Source organism: Branchiostoma belcheri, unplaced genomic scaffold (genome assembly GCF_001625305.1).
Source record: "Branchiostoma belcheri isolate BF01 breed outbred unplaced genomic scaffold, Haploidv18h27 scaffold123, whole genome shotgun sequence".
Classification (NCBI taxonomy): Eukaryota; Metazoa; Chordata; class Leptocardii; order Amphioxiformes; family Branchiostomatidae; genus Branchiostoma; species Branchiostoma belcheri.
This window is the reverse complement of record NW_017802636.1, coordinates 780859-792765: the sequence shown is the minus strand read 5'-3', so window position 1 is coordinate 792765 and position 11907 is coordinate 780859.

Genomic DNA, 11907 nt, shown 5'->3' with positions numbered 1-11907 from the left:
GTGCGTGTGTTTGTGTGTGTTGTGTGTGTGTGTGTGTGTTGTGTGTGTGTGTGTGTGTGTGTGTGTGTGGTGTATGTGTGTGTGCGTGCGCGCGCGCGTGTGTGTGTGTGCGTTTGTGTATGTGTGCGTGTGTGTGTGTATGTATGCGGTGTGTGTGTGTGTGTGTGTGCGCGTGCGCGCGTGTGAGTGCGTGTGCGTCTTTGCGTCTTTGTGATCGTCTTTGCACCACAAAATAAGCAGACACAACATAACCTAATATGGAAGTCTCATTTCTTGCCTAACAAAACGGCTTATGCGAACCTTCCCTTGTGCGTTCAAATGGCCATGTGTCCAGAGTCCGTTAAACTGTTCCCTGTGGAAATGTGGTGAGATGAGAGAACGCCTTTTCACAGCGGGCGCTTTGAGGGGACAATTATGGATGGCTGTTGCGTGAGGAGACTGGCAAAAACAAACATAAGATAAGTCATAGTCGACGTATAGATCAGACAGCATTTTGTTGGTCCATTGAAGTCATTGTCAATGTCACAATGTTCAATGCAAAGCGTGCAGTACAATACTGTATTTCTTTTATGAACAACAAAGCAGACTCAATGAAGTGTCTTCAACATGGGTTTGAGGGACGGTTACTTATTTCTGCGGTGTTCTCCGTTGATATATTCTCAATGGTTAGAATGCCTGTGTCTCCGTCTGAAAAGGAAATTCAAGATCAGGAAAATCACGATCAGCTGTACTGAAGGTAGTTCCTCATCTGGATCCAAGAGGTACTCTCCCAGCAGGGGTTTGTGGGGAAGATTGTTACCTTTCTATATGTGCCCCTTTTTTCTGTCCCTACCCCTACCCATACACAGAAAGGAAACAATCTTCCCCACCAACCTCTGCTTGGAGAGTACCAGGAGGACGCTCCTCCCCCATCAGTGTGACGTTGTCGCCAGTCCGCTTCAATGGCGGCATACCGATCTGATGATGAGCGACCTCCATGTACTTCCGGTTGCAGCTCACGTGGCTGGACGGATGCCGCTGCATTTGAAATTCATTTTCTAGGTGACTTTGCTACTTAGTTTTGGCTTTCCTTTGTTACGTGAGCCATGCCGACGTTTGATCCTGTAATCAATACATACTTGTGGGTAATACCGCGGGTAGCGGGGTGGACGGTAACAGATGCTACAAAAGAGTTGGTGGGTGGGTCGGTTGGTGACTTACGGACCGTGATGCTGTGGAGGAGTGATGGAACGAATGAGTGGGTGGATGGGTGGATCATCAGGCAATAACGGATGCCGCGGAAGGCTTATCGTACGCACACATTTGGCACACTTAACTGACGTCATTTATCTATTCCGTAAAATCAAACCACAAATGAATAACTTGAGGTAGTCAAACTCTTGCGGAGTTTTAATGTACCTCTTTAGATGGATTTCAATGTTTGTTTTCTGGCTTTGAGGAAATGGATACCATGCATCGTCTTACACCACCGAAATTGGCTTTCAATCGCTTGTGGTAAACGGTCGCACTGTGTTAAACACTACCGTTGAGTACTTTGAGTCTGTAAGTACATGCCGCTTTTGGAACTGAGATTTCGGGCCATCTCACATCCGGGTGTTGCTTTTTTCAACAAGTGTGGAGGGTTTATGAACATTATAAAAGTGATTCCTCCCACTACTGAACGCGAAAATTTAGAAATATACAGAAATACAGAATGTATAGAGTGTCGTAAGTGTTTGTGTGGAATTCCGTTCCGTTAGAGAGTGACAAAGGCCATATAGACTGTCCTTGGTGCTGAGGAGCGGATAGTATACTGAGCAAAAAAGTACCATTCATGTGATTGAAGAACAAAGGAACAAAGACTGATCACAGGTGTGCAAGTGATTGGTGAAATTCGCCGCGATCCACCCTAATTTTCAAATGTTTCTCATGTGGTTAAGTACTGTGCCTCCCTATGCCTTAAAATACTTCATTGTCCCCTTAGGATATACCAAGAAAGAGTGGTAATATACCTTGTTTGATGCACAGTATAGATGTATAAGAAGATTTAATCTACAAAGAGCTAACACAAATGTATATTAGAAATGCGACCCGTTGCTCAAAGGCAAATTGCTCTTGCGAGAAATCTACCACTGCAGACAGAGTGTATATCGTGACCTAGTCGTTATTTTAACTTCTGAAGTGGCCGAAATCGTTCACTAAGGAAGTGCGCGCGGTGCTTAACGGAGGCTAATCTTTAATGACCAATGACGTCACAACCGGTCATGGATATTCCAAGAAAGTGCGTTCCCAGAGGGCAAGAGGCGATATGAAGCGTAACAATAATCCCACCCACCACATCATCACCACATTTGCTAATACAGTTCTTATCTTCACGGATGTTCCAGGATATCTCCGACCTGTGGTAACATCCTACGAGGAGTTTAAGTCCAAAACGAATCCTAAAAGAACTCCTGACGTCATAACCGGCTATCAGCACGTGGCGTTGAATCGTTCGTGCGTCAGTAGCTCCACTGGAGCCAGACATGTCCTGCCGAGCAGCGTAGCAACGAGCTTACAATAAATGTATCACCATAGCATTTCTTTTCTGCTATCCTGACACTGTCTATCGACTGCCATTCATCGGAAAGCAAAACACAACATTTTTTTATTTCTTTTCCTTTCTTGTCTTTCTTATTCTGTCTGTCAGTGAAACTTTGTCCCGATTGACACAGCCATGTCAGGAAATTGAGTCATTTAAAGTTGGGCAAAGTCACATTGTCCGCAAAACCGGCGCATAGCTAGTCGAGGATGAAAATAGTCGCTTTATTAGCAGGTCACGAGTACAGACTAAATAGATAAAGGGAGGAGGAAACCTCCATTCTCCGCTGTTTAACGCAAACAGCCTCAATAAAGGGCTTCTGAGACCCCGAATATATTCTAAGGCACTATTAGGAATAGATTAACCTTGTTTCCAACACAAAAATGCAGACTTACCGACGAGTCCGTCGCTCTCGTGGCCTCCCTCAGGATAAATGCGCCTCCACTTCGGACACGTGACCTGGGTAATGCGTCAAAGGTTCCTGGATGCCAGTGCCGATGGAATGGCGGCGTGTCTACTTTACTCTACTCACAAGTTCACTAACGCAGATGAGCTTTCAGGTTATTTCCTAGAAAGTGTGATGTTCAAAGAATGAGTCTGACATTAGGCTTATCTGCCTTCCAGACTGCCGCTTCCTCTAATCTGCTGAGGCGCGTAGGTACGCTGATGTTATCTATTGTAAAACATACGTCATCCACGAGGGGGGGTCGGTCTTCACGTGCTCCAGATCGGGGAAGATTGGGTCGGCGGAATGTAAAATGATATTGAAGACGGCGTAGGAGTAACTATAATATTTGAAGACAACATCGCATCCGGTCTCATGTGGGTGGTCGGGATTTCAAAGTTGATGAGTAATTTAAGTACGTCGTGATACCTTCTCTGGGATAATACCCAACCCTCCTACAGGAGAAAACGTTACCTGTGTTATCATCATCACATCACACCCTGGGCTCTATCACCACGCAGCGGAAACTACTCAGGTTGACAGGGTAAACCACAGGGATATGCCGATATCTGTAATTGGATAGGCTCAACCTGATTAGTAGCAACAAAAGCTGATTAGTTCGAATTAACAAAGATGCGGCGAGATGGATGTTGACGCGAATTGCTCCAGGCTTTGGGGTTAAGACTTGGCAAGGTGACATTGCAGAATGTAGACCTGTTCTTTGCATAAGCAATGTAGCAACAGAATTGTGCGACTGCCATGTATGTTGGAGATATTCCTCCAACCAGAAACAACATAAATAGTCTGTATGGAACAATACTTTAATTTACAATGTACATATTTCTGCCTCTAGCTTTTTTGGAAAACGACAACGTACAGATGCGACAGTCTGCAAGCTACATCAACGTATACGTAACACACTGTGTGTACAGAAACTGATTTCAACGGTCTAATGCTGGTATGGATAGGAAGGCATTAAAGGAGCATTTACTTTGTCTTCCTTTTTTCCACCTACACCAGTTTCGTGATCTGAATTTAAACTGAGTCAAAGAGTGCAATTTTACGTACTGTCAAGTAATCCCATGTCGGTCAACCAAAAGCTTGCTTAAACTCGGGTGTCTGATATTGTCAAACAGAGTCGATAAAGGCTGATCTATTCACCTTACGGACGTAAACAGTGATACGGGTAGTTGAGGTGTATTTGAGCCTACCAGTCTACAGTTCAGCAATTGATGTAAATGCTCCAAGTCGTGTAGAGAGTGAAAGCAGAAATGTCCGATCTGTCACCTGCCTGGCGACTGGCTAGAACACGGTGGAGTTCACCGATGGCGTGGGTACAATATAGACCCGTGTGGAAAGAAAAAAATATTTGCAGAAATATTACGTCATATTCCCGTTTGAGTGGACAGAAAATTACAAAAGTATTGACTCCGTTCATGTATCATTACAATGTATTGTACATTTTTCACATAACCACCTAGTCGTGATCTTTCTGCAGCAGAATATAACCGTGATTTAACTTCTCACACACCGTGAAGAAATTGTGTAACACGGTTTTTACTTTAATTACAAGTCAATTTTCAATGTCAAATTGATCCTTTGATCCTTTGATCTTGAAAAGACGTTTTCACCTCGAAGTAATTCAGCGATCCCCTGGAGCTGAAAAGTACTTCTTCAGCCCAACAATTTTTATCATTAAAGAAACTCTTCGTGTCTCATGTTCCACCGTATTCCCTGTAATTTCCGGTACAGATCAATTTTTCCACGAATTTACATGTGACATCCTGCGATGGGCAGATTTCTTCCCTTGGTGGTTTCCATTTCAAGACAGGTTTTATAGCCGTACCACAAGGTGCTACTAGCAACTGTGTGATAATTGAGACAGCACCTGGCGACCTGGCATTCTCCTCTGTCCAATTTGTATTTATCTTTCTTTCTAAATGGTACCAGAGAGTCCAATTCGAGGATTTTTCATCCATTCACCGCCGCGTGTTTCATTCGATAATTGTGAAACGAGACAAAGGTCTTGCCTCGTTACCTCCCACTACCGTCTCGTAAAGCCAACTATTTCCGCTAGAATAACTACAAATAGTCTTGTTGCTATGAAGGGGTGCCCTTCGCACAATCTGTAGTGCCATGTCTCCATCAGCGTAGTCCTGAAGCTGAGGACTGTAAGACTGTAGGCTGTAGTTTGGGTAACGATATACATATTATCAGCCACATGGTCACACATGTATTGGCCCGCAAGTGTTTGTCACTATAATTATTTTCCTCATTGTACATTGCACAAGTCTAGCTTGAAATGTGTTACTTCACATACACCAAGATGTCATTATGCTCCAAAGAATAACAACAAGAAAATACAGAAAACGTAGATTCGTCACGTTGTCACGTAGCCTGAGCTTTGTGTTGAAGACCATGAGAATACGAGATTGTCATACCCAGCAGCAGGATGATACCGCTGAGAATTTGTGTGAGCTTGGGATGGGAGCTCGTGTGTTGTGCTATGAATGACCATCTGAGTTCATTTGGCTCGTCTAAGGAAACTGCCTCCGAGCAGTGCATCTGGATATACTGGGCGGCTAGATCATCCTGCTGCTATCACCACAGACTACTCGTGAGCTGTCAGCATAAGGTCGGTTGCAAATTTCCGGCACATAAATTGGTCGCTTATCTCCCAGTCATGACCAGACTATTAATTGCATGTATGTTGGGGACCATGCCAACACAACACAGCCTGGCGTCCACGTATCGTATTCGTGAACAGGAGCTATCCAATGACCACTCTCGTCCACTCTCATTAGTAACGTATTAAATGTATACATTGTGGGCTGGTTTATATGTCATCACCTGTTATTAAACGAGACTACTCGTGTCTAATCTGAATGTATGGGTAGAGCAGTTGCATTTGAAGCCCTGTTTAGCCAAATATTTTCTAAACGTTTCTAAAAATGAATTGGCGCGATAAAATCTGACGGGTTGCCGGTATGGCATGGGAAACTGATTATTCTTTATGATTTATCAAAGTGAAGGAAGCTATCATTTGCCTTCAAAAATGAATAAATAAATAGCGAAATCTAACTCAAAGAATAATTTCCTGATATCCTCGTGTACCCGAATCTCCAACCTGCAATGGGCAAACCGACATGCGCACTTAAGATCGGGATCATGGCATCAGGTCTTCTGTCTGACAGAAAATCTCTTCGCAGGTGGAGTAATACATCTTGGAACCATTTTCGCTCTTGGAATGGTGTATAAGGGCCCTAGGATGTTAGATGGAGGCCGATCACACGGCGTCACGCTCCTGAAAGGATTACCAACCTGTCCTTTCCCTCCATCATCTTGACAGCTAGTCAGTCTCACCACTCTTCAGATTTTCCCGGCAATCCCCCAATTCTGCCATCTGCTCTCTTTGTAGAATTGTACATTACAACTGAGAATTCGTACTCTATATATAGAGAGAGACGGTGGAGGTGCATCAAGTTAATAATAATATGTAAGCTTCTAAAAGAAAAAAAGCCCGGCAAACCTATAAGACAAAAGGTGAAGAATACAAAGGCTCTGTCTGCCGAAATGAAGAAAGGATATTTCCTGTATCAGCCTGACAACCACGAGCCAAACAGATTCAAATGGAGGTAACGTCGGGGGGCAACTAAGCCTGAAGGTTTTCCCCACAAATGAGTCGTTGCCTTAAAAGCTTCAGCAGTGCATTACCGCGGCCCGTACACATAATGTGACGCGATCCCATCGGTAAACCGACTGTTGATTGACATGACGCCGCGTCCGAACAGAGGAACAAACGAGCACTTTAGATCCTTCTGTTCTAGAGTAGGCTAACAAATCTTTTATCCCATACACGTAATGTAAAAAGATAGATCAGCACAAACTACACAAGCTGATCTCCATTCGTTATATTCTTTTAATGACTGTTGCATGTCAGTCATGTGTAACATTACATCCTTAGATCCCGATATCAATCACGTGAGCCACCCTGTGGCAGTGATGGATGTCCGTTCTTCTGGTAAGTTTAAATCTGAGAAGCTGCCACCCGACACTAACTCTCGTCTTGAGCAGGCCGAGACCAGCACACCTTGTGTATTTGTTGCCAAAATTGGTAAATCTAAAGGACCTAAAAGAGATTGCGAAATGATCAATATTTCTTACCGTGTATAGAATGCAAATAAAGTATTCGAACTGTCACTTCGTCTTGTGGAAGAGCCGCATCTTTACCTCACATATCTTCCGTTCTGCCTTGTGATTTAATTCATCCAATATCTCTGGTATTAATGGCGTATCTTAAATAGGTCGATCTTTGTTTCGAGCAAGTTATCATGATCAACGACCATGATCTGTCATATGTGTTCTGTTACCTGTTACATATCCAACAACATAGATAGCTACACTGGTGAAATAAAGTAAGATTATTCAATCCAACTGACTTACCATAGTAAGGCTGTATTTGAAGCTTTAGAATGCCACTTTGCGTGGTGATCATGAACCAGCATGAAGACAAAGTGAAGCTGTAGAGAGTACTACAGTGTACTACACGAAGATCTGAGGTTGTGCGACTTCAATTATCAACACTCAAACCCAGATGTCTGACCGAAACCTTCAGTAGCCTAGCATAATAAAAGGTGTTAAAACTAGCATAATAAAAGGTGTTAAAACTATGTGTCTCTAAACACTTCATAAAAGCAGAAGTACTCCCGAAGAGGGTCATGGTAACCACCCTCAGCCAAAAGTGCACTCACTGCCAAGAAACTTTAGGACTGCAATATACGCAAAACAACTTAACCAGCACTTCCGCAGAGCATGGATCAACCCAATGCAGATGGCAGGGACAACCCGGTTGACTAAGTACTGCTTCAGGTTCCAGGTGATTATGATTATAAGATAAATTTTCACGAGACAGCCCAAAAAGCATTGTTGGTAGGAAAATGAACATTTATAGATGACAAGAATATTTCTCAATCTCCTTCAAATAGATGAGTAAATAGCCTAATAGGAAGAAATGCACATGTGAAGAAAGCGTTTGACGTCAGAGTGTTGATGCATCATTTAAACAGGTCTTGACCAGACATACCTCAGCACTACCGTCCATTAAAAGTGTCGGTATGTCAGCGCCGCAAGGGTTGGGTGGCCACCGACATCCTTCACATCTCACGTCACTGGAGCTTCCAGCGAGAGGGTCGCTGCATTATTTAATGGTCTCCATCGTAGGATTAAGACACAAAATTGAACGTGTTTCACATAGCCAATGGCCTTTAAATGGTATTTTACACTTTTAGACCAAAGCTGATTAGATTGTGCCTCAGCTGCTAAAAAAACGTATACGTTGTGTTTACATTTTGTGTTTAGTCGTGTTGGAGTGACGAATATAACATGCTGTGGTTTCGAGAGTTTTCTTAGTGATGCTTTTTTAGTTCGATATCAACAGGGCTATCAATAGCAAGTAAAGCTTGTGGAACTGAGAAAAAGCGTAAATATTTACAGCCAAATTTCATAAAAGAGGATTTTAAAAATATTGTGGACTAGATGTGCCGTTGCTGTCATTTAACAGCTGCTTGATATGTTGATTGATATGATATAGTTGATATTTTCTTGGCTTCATTCTGTGTCATTTCTATTCACAGTCTCGCGTAATTCAAATTAATGGACTATTACCTTGCAGGTTGCTTGCGGTTGACAGGATGTAATAGGTCATTAGCTTCATCTTCGAGAGCGGGTCTCAACATTCTGTCCATAGCACCCTTTGCCCGGCTTCGTGATCAATGATGTTTCATTCTTCATGCACATTTCAAACTACATCAGCGCACTGCTCGTTAAATACAGATATGGAGGGATTATGTCTTCAGTTTCTTATTATGCTTCTCGCGTGTAGGTAAGATGGCGGTGAGGTCTTACCCAATTTGTCCCTATATATGGCTAGATCTATGAAACATGTTAACACGTTAAAAGTACCTTCGTACTGAAGAGAACTTGTGGTAATAAAAGTTACGCATGAGGAGTGTGGGTAGAGTTATTAGTTTTTGGTTACCGGTTACTACTAACTACGGTGAATCTTTACCACCCGGGCCTCTTTTCACTACAGGCTGAGACCGCGGAGCGACCAAGTCACAGATCACTCAACGAGTTTCATTGACAAAGACATTTTTAACCATTTGTTTGTTTTGCTAGCTATGCTGTCTTTTAAATCATACCCCTTTTGTATTCCAATTATCAATTATAACATCAAGGGCTACAAAAATCCAGTTTGGTCTCGATCGCTCAACGGACCTCAGAGGAAATGGCGCCTAACAGGAGATATCACGGTGGAGATGTTTCGTCCAAAGTCATCTGAGCTACAGCGCCTTACGTCCCTGGTGGATTCCTGTCTATGGCGTCCTGGAGCAGTGGCAAAGTAGTTCCTTTTTATCACTACCTTTCGGGAACTAAAGGCCTATGCCCCTAATCATAAAAATAGTGTAATTTACTTACAGCGGAAACTAAGGCAACTCAGAGTTCGTCATGTCAACGTACGCGTCTTATGTGCAATGGTAGAATTAATCTATTCTCATTCATGCTCACTACAAAGCAATTGGATTTAGAAATTGGACGATATATATTGATAACTTGCCTTCTTCATCGTTAATCTTTTATATTTTTCTATCTTTCCCGGTAGCCTTTGTCTAAGTCATGTGCATTGTTCATCTAACGTTATATCTTTTGCGTCTGATATGGTGCACAAATAAATCTTCAAAGTGAATTTTTGTGTGGTAAATTTATGGTGAATGAAGGACGAGGGTCAACGATTAAGAGTTGTGCACATCCCATAGCAGATGTCGTTACGAAGTTGTGAATACAAATTATGCACTTATCTGACCTTAAATCTTGCAAGGTGCATAGTGTGCATTCATCAAAATCACACACTGGCTAATACACAATCAATATAGCTGCTAGTAAATGGCAGAAGTGCAATTTTATGTCTGCGTGACAGATATAGATTTGTGGAAATGTGCCAAGTACTGTCCTACCGGAGGTTGTCCGAAATGGTTCTCCAAACTTCAATAAGTTGGTGAGAAAGTGGGTGGACCAAATGGATTGCGCAAGACTGCATGTATATATCGACACCAGACGGTAATCTACTTTTTGGTAAATATTCTTTTGCACAAGAGTCAAGAGGATGTCATATTATCACTCATTACATCTGTAGCACCCCAGGATAAATTCTTTCACACATACAATGAATATGAGGGCAATATTTTGGACTGTCTCATTTACTAGAAATTACTGCCGAAGGTTAATGCATGGAAATTGTATGACACATTCCTATGAAAACAACACAAGCTTCCGTCGCCTCCTGGGAAAGCTGGTGACATTTTGATAATTGCCTCTGGGACACTGAGACATCTTTGCGAGTTAACCTTCGAACATGGGGATACTGGAAATAAACAGCAGCACCTCCCATTGGATTAAAGGACCAGAAAACCTTCATTTGTATTAAAACAGCGTGTGAGGCTTATAAAACATTCAACACCAGGGATGAGCAGGGATGTAATCATCAGATAGCCCTTGATGGAAGTCAATGGTTCCAAGTCTAACATTGATTGCAATATCTACACAAGAACTAGTCAAGGAGAACATTGTGCATTCCAAACCACAGATATCAAAAACTCAGCAAAAGGCCCAGCATTTTCAAGAGGAGGCCAGATGATATATATGCACATGCATGAGCAACCTCAACCATCTGGTGAAGGCATGTCAGGTGAATGTTTTTGATATAATAAAAACCCATAATATCTGAAGTAGATTTTTTAAAGGTTCTAACAATGTGTTAGGAGTTACCAAATCGTGTGCTAAACATATGATTACTTTGAATATCTGTTGGTAAAAGAATGCAAATTCAGTACAAAAAATAACCATGGGAGCAGCGCAGCAGATAACATCATTCAAGATTTCAGTACTGAAGTGAAAGGCTGTTAAGAGTACTCTCCTGTCTCTGAAGGACCCATTCTGACGTTTGCCAATTCAAGTAACTCTACAACCTAGATACAAGGAGTGATGATGACATACCAGCCATTAGAGCAGGGTGTTAAGCGGGTTGCTCTGAAAGTCAAGGCTGCCAATGAAGAACTACATGTAGAAATGCAAGCCAGACCAGTGACTACCTTTGGAAGCTCTTACACAAAAGTATTGAACTTAATGGAGTCTTGGACAGGTAAGAAGTTATAAAAGAATTTTGTATATTGTATAAAAGCATATTAGCTGAAGGATATAGTGAGAGACCTTTGTCAGATAAGTGCTGGTGCCAATACACTCACACCAATATACAACATTGGTGTGAGTAGAGATTGTAGAGAGAGACACAGGGTCACAGTGTTCTTCACTGCCTTTCCTGGTAAAAGTCCAAATGAATGCTGAACATAGTCATTTATACTTTCTACAACCTTTATTATCTAGAATAAAATAATATAAGCACACTTTTATGAATCTCAATCCAAAATTGAGAATGAGAGAGATGTGTGATACATGTGCACAGAATCCAAGAATTTACTTAACACCATTTTTTAAAATTTCTAACCAGTCTTTGTGTGTAGTTTTTTTATAGATTCTTATACATCAGAACTCATACTAGTCTTTATCAAATATGTTGTATAAAAGTACTTCCTGATATATTTCTTAATAAAATACTTCAAAATGCTTTTGTGTTAAATTGTGTTAATGAATTATGAACTGACTTCCCCTATTGAAGTTCATCAGTGGTATCATCCTAGAGATTAGGTATGTACCAGCCTTATTCCATGACTCAAGGTCACCTTGAAGGAAAGTTACAAATTAGAATGCATGTATGCCTTGAATGCTAGGAATAATATGATAATACATGTATGTTAATGTTCTGTGAAAAAACAGCCTACACACACAC